Here is a 17,921-nt window from a genome sequence, read left to right as displayed (position 1 = left end):
AGTGTATATAAATACACAGAGATGCTGGGTACATCTCTTGATGAATAAATCCCCTGATGAGAGATTTTGCTGATGCTGGCCTTACTGCCTAACCTCTGCAGGGTTATTAATGCAATCACTGAGGCTATTAATCAATCATTAATGCAACCAGTGAGAATCCTTTGGATCCAGACATTGGCCATAGTATTCTTGCAAAAGAATACCCCATTAAGCGGAGTACACCTCTGGGTGTAACATCCCTAACCTAAAGAAAGATTGGTGTAGTGTTGAACTGTCAACCTCTAGAGTATTATTAAGGGCACCAAAAGTGCTTATTGACTAACCAGGACCTATAATTTTCTCTATATATACACTGAGAATCTCTCCTGTGACAGGAGATTAGTTAGTTGTTGGGCTTGAAGCTTATCAACCTATGAAAGGTTACTATCTTAGATTCTGCTACTGGAACAAAATTTCCATGTAGCACAGGCTATGGTAAGCCCGTAAGTAGAAGCTCTATGTAGCCATTTTCAGTATCACTAGCTGATACTGGAGATGTGGGGATGGGGTCCGTGGACGCGTCAATCCAAAACCATAACTATAGAATAGATGAAATCACACGTAGCTCACAGCCGACTGCCGCAGTAGTCAGTAGGGCTGTCGACGGGCTGGTCTAGGGGAAATATGTCCTTGTAACACCCGAAAATCTAGATTGGTGTTTAAGATTCAGCTCCTAGTAACCTAATGTTGCAAGTAGCACGGGGTATGGTGAGCCTGTAGTGTACTTACCTGGCACAGGAGCGTGGGTGCAACTCTTGGGTAATCTCGGAAAAGCTGTGTTGGGGGAGGAAACAAGAGGAGAGACGGTGAGGTCGTGTGTGTGAGAGACAGTGAGGACAACAAAGACACGCTTCTGATGTACCAGTACTACTTTCAATCTCTCTTTAACAACCAGTGCAATCCAGTACCAACATAAATATATTCTCGAAGAAAATACAAAAAAAAAAAAACTATTAGTAAAATCCGAAAATCTAAAAGTGCAGGAAAGTGACGTTTAGAGAGACAAAGTGGTCATAGGGGGAACGAAAGTAAAAGTTAACGAGAGAGAGAGAGAGTTAAGGACCCGAGAGACAAGAGAAAACGGGAGGGTGTTAGGACACGTCAATTATGTCCCCCCAGTGTCCTTGATGAAGAGAGGGAGGGGGGGGGGGCTATGAAGGGTCCCTCCCTACCACACTTACTCAGTTCCGTGTGATGGGTTTTCGTATTTCATTTTTATTTTAAACACTGATACTATATCAAAGTCTTGAGGAGATAATGGTTTACATGACTGTGAGGGGTGACCCAGTACGCTGATCTGGTTGTGTGATGACTTGCCAGGGGGTCGAGTTTTAGTGAGGCGTCGTGGAGAATGTCACTAAGACTATCAGGAGATCCACTCTGTCATGGCTAGTTTCTCCCGGAGCACCAGCCAAGGTCACCCAGTTCTGGGATGATCCACGAGATTGATTGTTTGATTAAGATTAAGCCAACTAGGAGGTGGCAAGGGCATGAATAGCCCGTAAGATCCAGGAGACTTTGGTTACGTTGATTTAGCAACCCATCCTCCTAATAGAGCGTCGCATTTTGACCCATACTTTACCCAAGGCCAAAAATCGTCTGGCTTTTTGCAGGTCGGAGTTCAATCCCCGATCATCCAAGTGGTTGGACACCATTTCTTCCCTCCGTCCTATCCAAAATCCTTATCCTCATTCCTTCCAAGTGCTATATGGTCGTAATGGCTAAGCTCTTTCGCCTGATGATCACCTTACGTTTGTATGTAGTGATCATGTCCTCTCTGCTCCTCTGCTTGTACATTCTGATTTCGAGTTCCATTAATCTGGCCTCGTAGCTTAGGGCTCTTAGTTCAGACGATGGAGGAGAGGAATGGATGCCCAAGTGCACACAAAGGCACCAAAGTGCACACAAGGGCACCAAAGTGCACACAAGGGCACCAAAGTGCACACAAGGGCACCAAAGTGCACACAAGGGCATCAAAGTGCACATAAAGTGCACACAAGGCACCAAAGTGCACACAAGGGCACTCGAAGACATAAAATTACCATAGACATAGATAAGTAAGGACACACGAGGACACAGAAGGTCACACACACAAGGACACAAGAAGACTTACACACAAGGACAGACAAGGACACAAAGGATGGTGCAGCTACGAGACACGGATCAATAACACACTAGACTCCTGAACAAACTTAGTCTTGCCTCCTGTCCTAGTGTGACAAGAGGACGGGGCGAGGAGGGGGGGGGGGAGAGAAGAGAGGAGGAGGAGAGAGAAAGAGAGAGAGAGCAAGGGGAGAGAGGGAGGCGAGTGTGGAGAGGGAGAAGTATCTGAATATGAAAGGGAGAGGAGGCGGTCCTATAGCACAGTGGGCTACATCATCGACTCACAATCGAGGGTATCATAACCTCGTCAAGTCCATTTTTAAGCAACAATTCAATATCAACAACAACTAATTGGCTGACAAATGACAATTGGAAGTTAAGTGGCATTAACCACAGTTAAGTGGTTAACCACTAGATTAACGTAACAACCCGACGAGCCAATTCCGTGTGAGAGGGACACCTCGCTTAGGGCTTATGTGTGTGTGTGGTCTTAATATTAATGAAGAAGTTATACAAGGTAATTATTTGTGACACTGCTTACAAGAGACTCCAGAGACTCCGGTGGACGATCGCTGTATTGAGGAGACTACATTCCTCTTGCACGGTTGTGTGTGCAACATGGCTCACTGTATGAGTAAGGTCTGTAGTGTGTGCGCAACATGTCTCACTGTATGAGTAAGGTCTGTAGTGTGTGCGCAACATGTCTCACTGTATGAGTAAGGTCTGTAGTGTGTGCGCGCAACATGTCTCACTGTATGAGTAAGGTCTGTAGTGTGTGCGCAACATGTCTCACTGTATGAGTAAGGTCTGTAGTGTGTGCGCAACATGTCTCACTGTATGAGCAAGGTCTGTAGTGTGCGCGCAACATGTCTCACTGTATGAGCAAGTCTGCAATGTATCTACAGCTTATTTCACTGGAGTGCACAAGATAACATCACATGATTAACCACCGTTCACTGCAAACTTAACAGATGACATTCTTCATGCAATGGATGTCACTGCAAGTGCAACATGGTACTGAACGTGCAGAAGTTTTTGTGGTTCCACAAGAGTCCTTCGCCAGCACCTGCCAACACCAGTCCTACAGGCACACTCCTAACACCGGGTTCAGTTCCAGAGCGATTAGAAATGAGGCAATTGTTGTGGTTTGCATCTTGGGAGAAGGTGTATAGCTGGCCTAATGGAGCTCGATAAGACTACTGAAAGTACCGGCTTCCTGTCCCCGACGTGAGTTATCTAGTAGTCACTACACAAATCTCTAAAAGGAGTCATCAACATTGGTATTCCAGTCCCGGTCGATGGCCTTGTGTTGCCATCTTTGTTGTAAGAATGTAACATCTTGTTACCTGATCAACCAGGCTGTGACTCATACATCAGGCTGCGAGCAGCCGCGTCTAACAGCCTGGTTGATCAGTCCAGCAACCAGGAGGCCTGGTCGACGACCGGGCCGCGGGGACGCTAAGCCCCGGAAGCACCTCAAGGTAACCTCAAGGTATCCTCTTAATGGCTCCTCCAGCACACACACATAAGGTTCTTGCCTCTCGAAAGGTATTTCAGGCTTTTCTATAAACAATATGACATAGTTCTTGAGTGTCAACTGACCTAAAACTGTGTAGCGAAGTAGGTATTGGAATGAGAACCGATACACGATATATTTCTCAGACACCTTTGTCAAGATGCACAGTCCCAACGTCTTATTGCTAGGAACAATATGAACCTGGTCGGCAGGCAAAGGTTTGATCACTCTACAGACACTATGTTACAATAATGTGACCAAATTACACACAGAAATCACAATAGTGTGATGTATCAAATTGGGGAATTGCGTAAAACCCTGGTTTGTGTCTCTGAGAGACTGCAGCATCCGTTGGTAAATCAGGATCATTTCCCGGTTGCAATTCTTATACCATGTCGTAGCTCAGTCGATTAAGGCAGCGTCTGGGATGCTCTCGGACGTAGGTTCGAACCCTCGTCACGGTCCATGTGGATTTGTTCATTTAATGTGACCAAAGCTTGGGCACACTGATGTGCTGCAAGGCCGTCAACTCTCCATGCAGGTCTTCTTTTAATGTCATATAAATCCGTCAAACCCGGATTAATTTCCCAGACAAATTAGATCTGAATTCGCCGACAAAAATGTTAATATTTTTCAGTATATCTTCCAGGAATGATTCACGAAGACGGGAATCGGTTTCCAGATAACTATCCGTCACTCCAGCTTCGTCTCCGTCAAGTGTTGGTGGCCTTGGAGGCGGCGGCCAAGGTTATGTTCAGACACATTTAACTTCCTGATGAAAACTGTGAGCGTTCGACACCAACCCACATGCCTGAAAGTAGAGGAAGTGAGGACGTTTCGGTCCGTAGTGATAACGGTCCAGGAGGGACCGAAACATCGTCTTGTATGGTCGTCGACTTTCCATGACCAACACTTAGGCTCATGCTTGTGTTACCTGGAGGCCGGTAGGGGATGGGTCAGTGGCAAGTAGCAGAGGTTGTCATCTTGAAATGATTTCGGGGCTTAGCGTACCCGCGGCCCGGTCCTTGACCAGGCCTCCTCTTTGTTACACACACACACACACACAGGAAGCAGCCCGTAGCAGCTGCTCCTGCGTCCCCTCACAACACAGGGAGGGAAGGAATGGTGCCCATGCACTTGGACGGTCGTGGTTTGAACGCCGACCTGCATGAAGCGAGACCGTCGCTCTACCGTCCAGCCCAAGTGGTTGTCAGAAGTGGGTGAGAGACGTCAACATGTTGGTGCAGGTGGCGGCTCACAAACATATTGTTCCCCCTTCCTATTTCCTGCAAGTGACAGAGAGCAGCAAGTTCGTCCGCACTGTGTGAGAGCTCGTTAATATTGCCGAGTCCCAGTGATGGATGTCACCTGGGAAACGGTGGAGGTTGGGGGCTACAACGGAGAGGGGGCTACAACGGAGAGGGGGCTACAACGGAGAGGGGGCTACAACGGAGAGGGGGCTACAACAGAGAGGGGGCTACAACAGAGAGGGGCTACAACGGAGAGGGGGCTACAACAGAGGGGAATTACAATAGTGAGGGGTGAGGGTAACAGTGAACCAGGTCCAGCTGGTTGCATGTAGTCGAGCCCTAGTCAGCAGCTTGAGCGAGGCGCCTGCTGAGAGGACGAGGCCAGGTCGCACCAACACTCCACATATGCACACCTGCACTCAGCAATGATACTTCACTGTGCATATCACTAATATCCTTGCTGTCTGTCTTACCTCACGATCAAGAAGGTGAAGGAAGGAAGGAAGGAAGGAAGGAAGGAAGGAAGGAAGGAAGGAAGGAAGGAAGGAAGGAAGGAAGGAAGGAAGGAAGGAAGGAAGGAAGGAAGGAAGGAAGGAAGGGGGGAAGGATCTAGGGCCAGATTCACAAAAGCAGTTACGCAAACACTTACGAACCTGTACGTCTTTTCTCAATCTTTCGCGGCTTTGTTTACAATTATTAAACAGTTGATGAGCTCCGAAGCACCAGGAGGCTGTTTATAACAATATCAACAGTTGATTGGCAAGTTTTCATGCTTGTAAACTGTTTAATTATTGTAACCAAAGCCGTCAAAGATTGAGGAAAGATGTACACGTTCGTAAGTACTTACACGTAACTGCTTCGTGAATCTGGCCCCTGATTTCACTATGAACAGTCTTGGGTAACCGGTGTCACTGTTCTCGGAACAGGAAATCCATGTTAAGTTCGTACAACACTTGACAACCGTCTCTGGTTGTCGACACTCCCGTGGTAATGAGCAGCTGGACATGTAACACCAGTATCTATACTATAACACCAGAAATAATATTGTAACACTAAATTTATACTGATCCTGGATAATACTAATATATACTGAGTAACACTTCCTCCTGGATGCACTTGGAAGCACTTTACTGAGGCAAAAAACTTTGATGATGCTAGTTATTGTAACACTGTTAATTTTAGATGCAATGGTAAACAACACAGCTCAAATCCAACGCAATGTCGCACAAAATAATTAAATCAACATGAAAATAAACTGAAATCTATGAAAATTCAACTTATCAATGAAATCGGAAACAATGAAATGGAATCGTAACATATTTAGTATAGCGAGTGCTGCTCTTAGTCCTCTACCATAGCTGTAGCAACAAGTCCCCTACCATAGCTGTAGCAGGCCGAGCTGGGTAGGCTACAGCAGGAGCGACGAGGAGTAAGGCTATTAACAGCCCTGTACACTATGTTACCTTGTTACAAAGTTTTAACAAGGTAACAATAGTGAGCGTTACATTGTGTGCTTGTAGGGCTGTTAATAACATCACTCCTTGTTGTTCCTGATGTAGCCTGCCTCAGCTCGTCCCGCTCGACCTGCTCGTCCCGGTCGGCCTGCTCGGCCCGGTCGGCCCGGTCGGCCCGGTCGGCCACTACCCCAGCTGAATAATTAATCCCCGTCTCATACATATTTAAACTTAATTTTACTTTTAATATTTATGACGCGTTGACAGTATTGAGGGGCGGCGGCCGGCGTGGGTCGCCTGCTCCCATCTCCCAGGATTATCTTGAGGTTAACCTCGTGTTGGTTCCGGGGCTGAAAGTTTGTGATTAATGATTCTTGCAGCAGTTAGCATTTCCTCCTTTCTGTATGTAAAGGTTAGAGTGTCCCCACGACCCGGTCATCGCCCAGGCCTCCTCGTTGCTGGACTGGTCAACCAAGCTGTTGGATGTCAGGCTGCGAGCAGCCGCGTTTGAGTCACAGTCTGGTTGATTAGGTATCCTTTGGAGGTGTTTATCGAGTTCTCTCTTGAACACTGTGAGGGGTCGGCCAGTTATGCCCCTTATGTGTAGTGGAAGCGATGGTTAGTTAGTCGTACAGGGCCACATGTTCAGTAGCCTGCACTGGCAAATTTTGGGTGCATTATGAGGATATCCTCATGAACACGAGAGTGAATAAAGTAATTGCAAAGCTCCAGGTACCTCAATGCCAACGGGTCTGCCGTTTTTTGTTATTATTAACACAACCATCACATTGGTTGTGATGGTACTGGATTATCTCTAGGTCCATTCGTGCAGCTGCCCTGGACTATATGAAGGGGAGTACAGTGTGTCAAGGAAACTAGCTACGTGATGCTATAAATCCCCATCACACAGGAGGGTTAGTCATACAGAGGTATGTGATGATGGGCCGGGACACAACAACTCTGATGGGCTCCACAGAGCCCATCAGACACTGTGACATAGGCACCGTGTACTCGCCTGGTTGTGCTTGCCGGGGTTGAGCTCTGGCTCTTTGGTGCCCGCCTCTCAACTGTCAATCAACTTCCTCCCCTCCCCCCCCCCCCCACACACACACCCAGGAAGCAGCTCCGTAACAGCTGTCTAACTCCCAGGTGCCTATTTACTGCTAGATGAACAGGAACAGCAGGGTGAAAGAAACTTTGCCCATTTGTTTCTGCCTCGACAGGGAATCGAACCCGGGCCCGTAGGACTACGACCCCTGAACGCTATCCACTCAGCCGCCGGACCTCTATATAGACCTCGTATGCGTGTTAAACACAGACGTGCATCTGTATACAAAATATATAACTAATATATACAAAATATATAACCCCACAAAATATAAGCCCACTCAGGGCAAGGTCATAAGACAAATAACTGGCCTAAAGGGACCCAAGCCGCGCACAATCACCGGACAGATTACGCACCTGGTGCAAGCCCAATCGTCTCCGCCAGTCATGACTCAGCACTGTTAGTTACACAGCCGCGACTGGTCAGCTCTGAGGTACCAGCCTCCCTCCTCTCCTTCAGGAAAGAACAATGCTTTCCTAGAGGGAATATTCCTCGAGGGAGAATGGACTGTATCAGTGAACAAATCTACAAGGGCCGTGACGAGGATTCGAACCTGCGTTCGGGAACATCCCAGACACTGCCTTAAACTGCATCACACTGACACTGTCAGTGTGATCTGTGTGTGGACTGTATCAGTGTTTTCAGCTCATGGCCTGGTCGACGACCGGGCCGCGGGGACGCTAAGCCCCGGAAGCACCTCAAGGTAGCCTCATGACTGTCAAGAGCTACAAGTCCTGATATACACCAAGTTATGTGTCTGTATACTACCTTACAGATTAATGTATTAAGGACGTATATTTCATACTGTATATAATTTGTATATAACTAAAGATGGTCCATCATGACGGCCTCCTGCTACTTCCATCCTGCACCTTTGGACCATTGAGAAATCAAGGGGACAGACTGGTACTTTGTGATTGGTTGGGGATATCAGTTAGCGAATCTGACCAATTAGAACAAGGTGGGCGAGGCTCTGGGACGCCGCTATTGGTGGAGGAGCGCTCTGTGCGAACTGACTGCTGACTTTAGTAAGACGCGCGGGCCCACAGGTCCTGCCCCTGCAGTCCTCATCCTATTTGTGAAGTTCGGTTTAGAGGAAGAACTCCAGCTAGTGAACGATCACCGTAGATCCTCCTGCGCGGGCCCTAAGCCTCTGGCTGGCCCACTAAGTGTTGTTCCTGTTTTAGGCGAAGTATCAGTATTTATGATTCGTATGGTCGCTAGCATAAGAAATATTGCCGGAACAACCGTGGACATCTTCAAGAGGAAACTAGATGTATTCCTCCAAGGAGTGCCGGACCAACCGGGCTGTGGTGGGTATGTGGGCCTGCGGGCCGCTCCAAGCAACAGCCTGGTGGACCAAACTCTCACAAGTCAAGCCTGACCTCGGGCCGGGCTTGGGGAGTAGAAGAACTCCCAGAATCCCATCAACCAGGTATCAACCAGGTTGGCGCAGTCATCACTCATCCAGAACTGATTAGCCGACGTGGTTTGGTAATCCGGATACCTGTCTCTTCCCAAGTCTTCTACATGCCGCAGGGGAGGCGAGTCAGCAGTCTTGTTGATATGCAAGATCTTAACTAGCACTAAGGAGTGGGGGCCCAAGAGCTACAGCGTGATCGTCAAGGTGTGGTGGGAGGGAGACAGGTGTCTTGTGTTATCTCAGCAGATGTGCGGCTCACGTGACGAAGCGGACATCTACCGAACACTTTTCCGAACACATCCCTTTGTGTGTGTTTTACCTCAATAAACTTAATTTCAATTTCAATCACGTATAATGAAACAATATAACCTAACGACCTGATCTAACCTGACCTGATCATGCGTGATCTACCCTAACTTGACCCAATCCAACATAATTAAATCTAACCTACCATAACTTAACCAAACCTAAAATAACCAGACATTACCTAGCCTAACAGCGTGACCTAACCTAACCCGACCTACGTTGACCTAACCTAACCCAACCTGAACAACCCTAACCTAATGCATCCCATAACTTAACCAACCTAACTTTGGTTAGCTGGAAATGGATCAATTAGACGTTAATGGCACTATGTTAAGTTGAAGTAAGTTTATCGAGATAAAATATATCGCAAAATGATGGCTTTGATACTGTAGTCAATTAGTAACAAGATTCGTCCACATCAGCTCCGGACCTCCCAATAATACCAGCATATGTTTAATAATATGTTTAATAATACCAGCACTGTAGCATTTCAAGCACACCATAAGGGTATTATGTATGTCTGGAACATGTCAACCTAACATGTAGGTTAGGCAATGTCCACCGTCCCCGATTATGTCTACCTAAAGTTGCATGGTGATTATGTGGTCTTGGTGCCTCGGGCAACAGGCTCCTCTAGACACTAGAGTCAACGATAATTGCTGTCTGAGTAAAGTCCTTAAATAACCAAATGATTCATGCTAAACTGTGCAGTACAGCTGACTCACCAGTTGAGTGCAGGCATCAGCATGCACTCACCAGTCGAGTGCAGGCATCACCATGCGCACTCACCAAGGCGAGAGGGGCGCTGGTGCGCATGTCCGCCCTCACGACCTGACAAGACCCGACGCAGCGCGCGGGTAGACAACTCCAGTTTTATTTAAGCACCAATAAGATGTCTCCGACGGTGCTATCGTTACCTGTTATTAAGTCGTGACTTAAGGGTACAGGAAGGACGGGAAGGTCTTCACTCTCATGGTATGTATGGGTTGAGTTGGTGTTATTATTTCCCCAAGTAACTTTCTCTGAATATACAAACATAATCTGCAACTGATCATAGGAGACAACTACCTTTCTGAAGCTCTGGCGAGCACGGCCGTCTTGCTCCACAGGTCTCGGGCCTTACCTGTAAGGAAGCAAGACGCAATAGTTACAAGCTGAGAGTATACATTAACAGTGTATGAGAGTATACATGTACTTTTCCCGAATACAAAAAATTAATTTAATTTATCACGTCAGGCAGAAAACAAAGGGACAGTCGCTGAGGTCAAGACAATTCTGGAAATGCTATCCAGCCAGGAAAGGGTGATCAAGTTCCTGGAGGTTGCCGTTCATGTTATCAATGAAAATAAGCGAGCAGATCTATCCATGTTGATGGATGACAGCAACAACCCAGCGGGTTTTCTTCCTATTGGGGAGTGTTGTACATGCTGCTATGGCGGTGTGTCCACTCACAGGATGAGTGGCGCTGCCCAATAAACTCGCCCCTCGGGGCAAAATTTAAAATTTAAAAAAATATCTTCTGAGAGCCTTTCACACTCAAAACTCCTTTGTAGCAATATGTTAGAAGTATAAGAGCTGGTTATACAACGGTGGGAGAGATACGAGTTGATAATCTTAGGAGACACGACCTCTTGGACCGGTCGGTACAACGAAGACATACTACTTTGTAGGTTGGCGTTCGATTCCCGATGGTTTAAGTGGCTGGGCACCAAGGGCCGTTTTGTCGTACTGGCTTCGTTCTCATAATAATGTCTCTTACCTTGGTCTCAAGAGAGGAAGTTGACCTCTCGGGACCTCACTGACCTTAGCCCACCTGACCTTCACGACTGACAAATGTGATCAAGCGCATGCAGATTAAATACACACTATCTACTCGTCTACTCGGGTCGCAGTCTACGATACCGTTCAGGCTCTGATGTATTAATATACAACACAAAACACATCAATGACGAGGGACTAGAAACCTTCGTGATTAATTATATGAACAAAAGTAAGAAAACTGGATCACAAGATTGTGTACTTACACAGGGTCAGACGAGCCTTAAGAATGTGTGGAAATTAGAAGCACAGAATCTTGCCAGACACCATTGTAAGTACCTCTCTTTCTGTCTCTTTCTGACACTCTTTCTGTCTCTTTCTGACACTCTTTCTGTCTCTTTCTGACACTCTTTCTGTCTCTTTCTGACACTCTTTCTGTCTCTTTCTGACACTCTTTCTGTCTCTTTCTGACACTCTTTCTGTCTCTTTCTGACTCTTTCTGTCTCTTTCTGACACTCTTTCTGTCTCTTTCTGACACTCTTTCTGTCTCTTTCTGACACTCTTTCTGTCTCTTTCTGACACTCTTTCTGTCTCTTTCTGACACTCTTTCTGTCTCTTTCTGACACACACTCTCTCTCCCTCCCCCTCTCTCCCTCCCCCTCTCTCTCCCTCCCCCTCTCTCTCCCTCCCCCTCTCTCTCCCTCCCCCTCTCTCTCCCTCCCCCTCTCTCTCCCTCCCCCTCTCTCTCCCTCCCCCTCTCTCTCTCTCCCCCTCTCTCTCTCCCCCTCTCTCTCTCTCTCTCCCTCTCTCTTTCCCCCTCACTTGTGTTCACTGGAGAGCGCGAAGGGCCGTGGTGGCCAACATTCAACACGCTGCAATCATAAAGTATTCACGCGAAAATACCACAAACAAAACACTCATGGATTGCGCCGGCGGCCTGGCCAGGCCTCCACTGTGCCTCTCTGTCCTTTTCTTTCTCTTCCTCTCTCTACTCTACTCACAGACACACACTAAATTTGGGGTTAAGCAAGTGTAAAGAAGTTGAGCTAAGGTGCTGGGACCCGGCAGCCGACTATATGTATCGTAACACAAGGAATCACAGCAAGGACACTTGTCTGTGCCCAACCGCTTCTGTTACGCAGCTAGTCCCAGCTCCTCGACCTCATATCCCAGCTCCTCGACCTCATATCCCAGCTCCTCGACCTCATATCCCAGCTCCTCGACCTCATATCCCAGCTCCTCGACCTCATATCCCAGCTCCTCGACCTCATATCCCAGCTCCTCGACCTCATATCCCAGCTCCTCGACCTCATATCCCAGCTCCTTGACCTCATATCCCAGCTCCGTAACAATATTCATCCGTATCTTGATGAAGCACATTTTATATGACATACAAAACTAGCTGCTGAAGGAAGCAAGAGTTAGATATACTATATATATGTTTTGGGGCCGAGTATAGTGGTGGGAGAGAGAGAGTGTGTGGAGGTGGGGAAGCCTCACTCCAGCGCCGTCTGATGAGATCTGAGAAAGTAATCTCACCTATTTATCTGGTCTTAATTAAACTTTACTTGGGAAAAGGCCAACAAGTCAGTCTCACACGCACGCGCGCGCGCGCAACCTTTCCCTTCCTACTCATACACGAGCTCACACACACACACACACACACACACACACACACACACACACACACACACACACACACACACACACACACACACACACACACACAGCACCATATAACGAAACAGGAAAACGTAGGTTGCATAGCCCTGCTCCTGTGCCAGGTAAGTCCACTACGGGGATCACCATAGCCCGTGCTACTTGGAACTTTTTGTTCCCAGGAGCTGAATATATAACAGCGTAAGTTGCAACGAGGCTCTGGAACGAGCCCTCGTTTGCAACCCCTCGTTTGTTCCTGAACTACGTGGGATGACCTAACGACCCTAGACAAGAAGAGCGAGGGGAGAGGGGAGACATGATAGAGACGTAACAAATATTTAGGGGAATGAGATTAGAAAAAAATATATGTTCACTCACAAAAAATTAGCAATAGAACAAGAGTGCTTAGATAGAAGCTTAAGAAACATTTGCGCCATAGAGATGTGTGAAAGTAATGACTAGGGGCTAGATTCACGAAGCAGTTACGCAAGTACTTACAAACCTGTAAATCTTTTCTAAATTTTTGGCGGCTTTGTTTACAATTATTAAACAGTTAATGAGCTCCGAAGCACCAGGAGGCTGTTTATAACAATAACAACAGTTGATTGGCAAGTCTCCATGCTTGTAAACTGTTTAATAAACGTAACCAAAGCCGTCAAAGATTGAGGAAAGATGTACACGTTCGTAAGTACTTGCGTAACTGCTTGGTGAATCTGGCCCCTCGTTGTTGAGGCGGACGCCATTCATAACTACTTAAGTAGATATGATGCAAAATTAGGTCAGGCATCACTGCCTTGGATGAAAGGCGGTGTCCAGGAGCTAAAGAGTGTTCCTGCAGGCACATCCCAGCGTGTGGGATACGAACATGAATGAGGAATCGTCCAGGACATTATATAAGCACCAGCAACCGTAGCAGCAACAGCAGTAGCAGCAGCAGCAGCAGCAGCAGCAGCAGTAACAGCAGCAGCAGCAGCAGCAGCAGCAGCAACAGCAACAGCAGCAGCAGCAGCAACAGCAGCAGTAACAGCAGCAGCAGCAACAACATGAAACTCACCTAATCAAGCAACTTAAAAATATTCGCCCAAGAAAGTTAAGAAATTTAACATCCAAAGATTCGAAGGTCTGAAGGAAATGAGTTATGTCAAGACAAATTAGAGCCAGGACCTGAGCACCTGAGAGGAACAGAACCCAGAGGGCCGTGCTGGAGGGACTCAAGACCAGAACACACAGAAGAACCCGGGGACCTTGGAACATGTAAGGAACATGGAAGGAACCAGCATCTGCGGGACACTGATGGGGCTCTGACCAGGGAATATGGAAAGGACCAGAAGCCAGATTCACGAAGCAGTTACGCAAGTACTTACGAACGTGTACATCTTTCCTCAATCTTTGATGGCTTTGGTTACATTTATTAAACAGTTTACAAGCATGAAAACTTGCTAATCAACTGTTGTTATTGTTATAAACAGCCTCCTGGTGCTTCGGAGCTCATTAACTGGTTTAATAATTGTAAACAAAGCAGCCAAAGATTGAGAAAAGATGTACAGGTTCGTAAGTGTTTGCGTAACTTCTTCGTGAATCACGCCGCAGGAACAGGAGCATGTGGAAATGTCCAGGACTGTTTATTACGGTAATTGTAGCTGGTTGAAGCATTCTTGGCGCGTGCAGCTCTCCCTCAAGGTAGCCTCACGCAAAGTCTCACACACACACTCACACACACACACACACACACACACACACACACACACACACACACACACACGCACGCGCACACACACACACACACACACACACACACACACACACACACACACACACACACACACACACACACACACACACTTACCTGCCACGCCCTTACCCTTGCAATATAGTCCCTCATGTGCCCTCAACACACTCAGACGACAACACAGGTGCACTAGAGAGACCAAGAAATACATATATCAGTGTCAAGAGGAACAGAAAAAAAACTATAACTAAAAACTTCTTGCCGGAACTAAAAAGCTTAAGCTACGAGGACAGCTTGAGACATCTAAATGTCACCACCTTAAAGGAGAGAAGGAAGGGATATAATCCCAACATACAAGATACTGAGGGATGCTAGACATGGTAGACAAAGACAGCCTCTTTAAACTGAGAGAAAATAGGAAAAGAGGATAAAGGTGTGAGTTGGAAACATAAATGAGTTGAGGAAATGTGAGGGAAAAACCCGTATCCTAAATACCCTTAAGAGAGCCGGTCGGCCGAGCGGACAGCACGCTAGACTTGTGATCCTGTGGTCCTGGGTTCGATCCCAGGCGCCGGCGAGAAACAATGGGCAGAGTTTCTTTCACCATATGCCCCTGTTACTTAGCAGTAAAATAGGTACCTGGGTGTTAGTCAACTGTCACGGGCTGCTTCCTGGGGGTGGAGGCCTGGTCGAGGACCGGGCCGCGGGGACACTAAAAGCCCCGAAATCATCTCAAGATAACCTCAAGATAGATCCTGTACGGGCGGTCAACTGGTGGAATGGACCGAAAGAAGTTATAGAAGCCACCTCCTCTCAAAGGGCAGACTCGACAAAGAATAATTAAATTATAGTGCAAATGGTACAAGGCTGGTAGGCGGGGTATAATGAGGTAGTTCACTTGTCCGTAGTCACTGGTAAGTAGGCTCATGAGGCCTACCCCCCCCCCCCTACCCCCCTCAACCCCGGTAATTACGATGCCAGGTGGGGACGGCCCCGTGGCTCCTTGGGGTATTTCCCACACTCACCTGGAAAACTTTAAATGTCGAAGTAAATCACCTCAGGCCATTGTTTTATGGTGGGAACTGTAATGGTGGTGGTGATACTGGTGGCAATAGTGGTGATGGTGGAGGCTGAGTAGGATGAACAACAGGACAAATAAAGAGGAGGAAGCAGTGAAGAAACAAAGAGGATGAGAACGCTGGAGACCTGCCCTTATGTACATGTCTAAATACTCCAAACTAGGCCATTACAACCCACTAATTATCCCTTATAACTTGCTAAATCATGAAACCCACAAAAGTAATAGAGCCTAACTCCCCCCACCCCCACCCCCCTCAACTTGAAAAGTATATACAGTAGAGCCAAAACAAACCCTGCATATCACTGTATTAAAGGTTGAGCTCGGGGGCCAGGAGCTGAAGCACCAGGCAGGTGAGCAGAGCACGGAGAGTACAGGTACGCAGACGGTCCGCCAATCACGTTGAGCCACGAAGCAGATCTGGCCAATACCATAGTGCCACACTGCCTGGGTCTGGCCACTCACAGCACGCCCTGTGTGTCCCCCTGGCCAATGGCGTCGCAACACGGCCTATATGTGTCGCTACACACCTGACAAGCAGTGTTGCAGCGTGACATATACAGAGCGTTGCACGAGACAGCTTGTCAACAAAGTTACGTGTCACAGCTGGTTAGTAACGTTATGTGTCGCATCTGGTCAGTAACGTCACGTGTCACAGCTGGACAGTAACGTTATGTGTCACACAGCTGGTCAGTAACGTTACGTAACACAGCTGGACAGTAACGTTGTGTGTCACAGCTGGACAGTAACGTTACGTAACACAGCTGGACAGTAACGTTACGTGTCACACAGAATTAAACCTCATGTCGCTAGAAGACGGAAGAGTTAGGGGGGGATATGATCACCACGTACAAGATTCTCAGAGGAATTGACAGGGTAGATAAAGACAGGCTATTTAACACAAGGGGAACACGCACAAGGGGACACAGGTGGAAACCGAGTGCCCAAATGAGCCACAAAGATATTAGAAAGAATTTTTTTAGTGTCAGAGTGGTTGACAAATGGAATGCATTAGGCAGTGATGTGGTGGAGGCTGACTCCATACCCAGTTTCAAGTGTAGATATGATAGAGCCCAATAGGCTCAGGAACCTGTACACCTGTTGATTGACAGTTGAGAGGCGGGACCAAAGAGCAAGAGCTCAACCCCCGCAAGCACAAATAGGCGAGTACACAGGAAGCAGCTCCGTAACAGCTGTAACTCCCAGGTACCTATTTACTGCTAGGTAACAGGGGCATCAGGGTGAAAGAAACTTTGCCCATTTGTTTCTGCCTGGTCGAGGAATCAAACCCGGGACACAGAATTACGAGTCCCGCGCACTGTCCGCTCAGCTACCAGACCCCATGAACGTACGTGTGTGTGTGTGTGTGTGTGTGTGTGTGTGTGTGTGTGTGTGTGTTACGACAGGTTATGAAGCCTAAACATCCTAATAACAGGTTGTGAAAAAGAAAGATAAAGGGAAGAATAGAAAGTAAAACTGCAGCAAATCAAAGTCAAACACATTGTGCATTCAGGACAAGTCTCAGGAGACGCAGCTGGTGCCTTGACGCGCGCATCTGGTGTGTGTGTTTGGGGGGGGGGGGTGTCGGGGGGGGGGGGGAGGAAGAGATTGGGGGGGTAGTGGACATCAATCAGAAAATACTTAATGACACACCTAAACAAACACGTTCATCAAATACAAACGAGATAAATTAGTCGAAAAAAAATGTGGTCTAGACGAGGCTAAAATATTCAAGCCAATTTTTGACGTATTAGGCTTTAGGGTGATGATGTGTTCAGAAGCCACACATCAAGGATACTGACTGTCAGCACGGAAACTATCTACATGGATCATCCCAACGTCAGTGATAGAAGCCGACACATATCTGTGTATCCTGCAGGCGGTGAAGGTTTGGGGTCTCCGTCAGAAGCAGTTTAGCCCTCGAGAAAGACTTGTGGAGTAATTACGAACATTTGACTTGGAGAATTGGATGCCGACACCACCTGAAGTGATCGCGTTGGGGTCTCAAACCTCATTTATGTATAATAATATATATCTCCATGGTATGGTGACCCCTAAACATATTTAATCTAACCTAAGCGTACCTAACCTAACCAAAATAATGTTTAAAATGGGGGGCATGAGGTCTGTAGTCTCATATTTGTTTCGCTGGTACAGGATTTTGACCACTACTATGTGACGCACCTTGGGCCGTGACGCTTACGTCACACTGGTACTGGTACGTCACACATCGAGTCCTCACCAGAGAGCACCAATGTCCAATACAGCGTACACTGCTTCTGAGGATTTACACTGTGATCAGTAACTCTTGCGCTCACTGAGAAGAAACTCACATTTCGCTAATAAATCTTGCTTCAGTATTTGCGAAACCAGTACATCTTTTCTCAATCATGGCGGCTTACTCAGTATTAAACAATTCACGAGCTAGGAACAGCTACGAGGTCGCCTCCCCCACCCCCCGCAAGGTTATACGTGTTATGAACAATGTCTTTGCGCGT

General features: G+C 47.2%; 1 protein-coding gene across 4 annotated transcripts in view; it reads right to left on the bottom strand.

The window, feature by feature from the left end:
• The window catches only part of LOC123754956 (mucin-2), a 126,604-nt gene that overhangs the window by 77,781 nt on the left and 30,902 nt on the right, over nt 1-17,921 (bottom strand). The window contains exon 2 of one of the 4 annotated variants that reach the window (XM_069332907.1): nt 10,268-10,322. The exons of the other annotated variants lie outside the window; for them this stretch is intronic. The gene's annotated coding sequence lies outside the window, so the exon portion shown is untranslated. The remainder of the gene's footprint in view (nt 1-10,267; nt 10,323-17,921) is intronic. 4 annotated transcript variants of the gene reach the window in all.

Source organism: Procambarus clarkii, chromosome 28, assembly GCF_040958095.1.
Source record: "Procambarus clarkii isolate CNS0578487 chromosome 28, FALCON_Pclarkii_2.0, whole genome shotgun sequence".
Lineage (NCBI taxonomy): Eukaryota > Metazoa > Arthropoda > Malacostraca > Decapoda > Cambaridae > Procambarus > Procambarus clarkii.
Note: the sequence above shows the minus strand (reverse complement) of the source record. Positions and strands in the feature narration are given on the sequence as shown.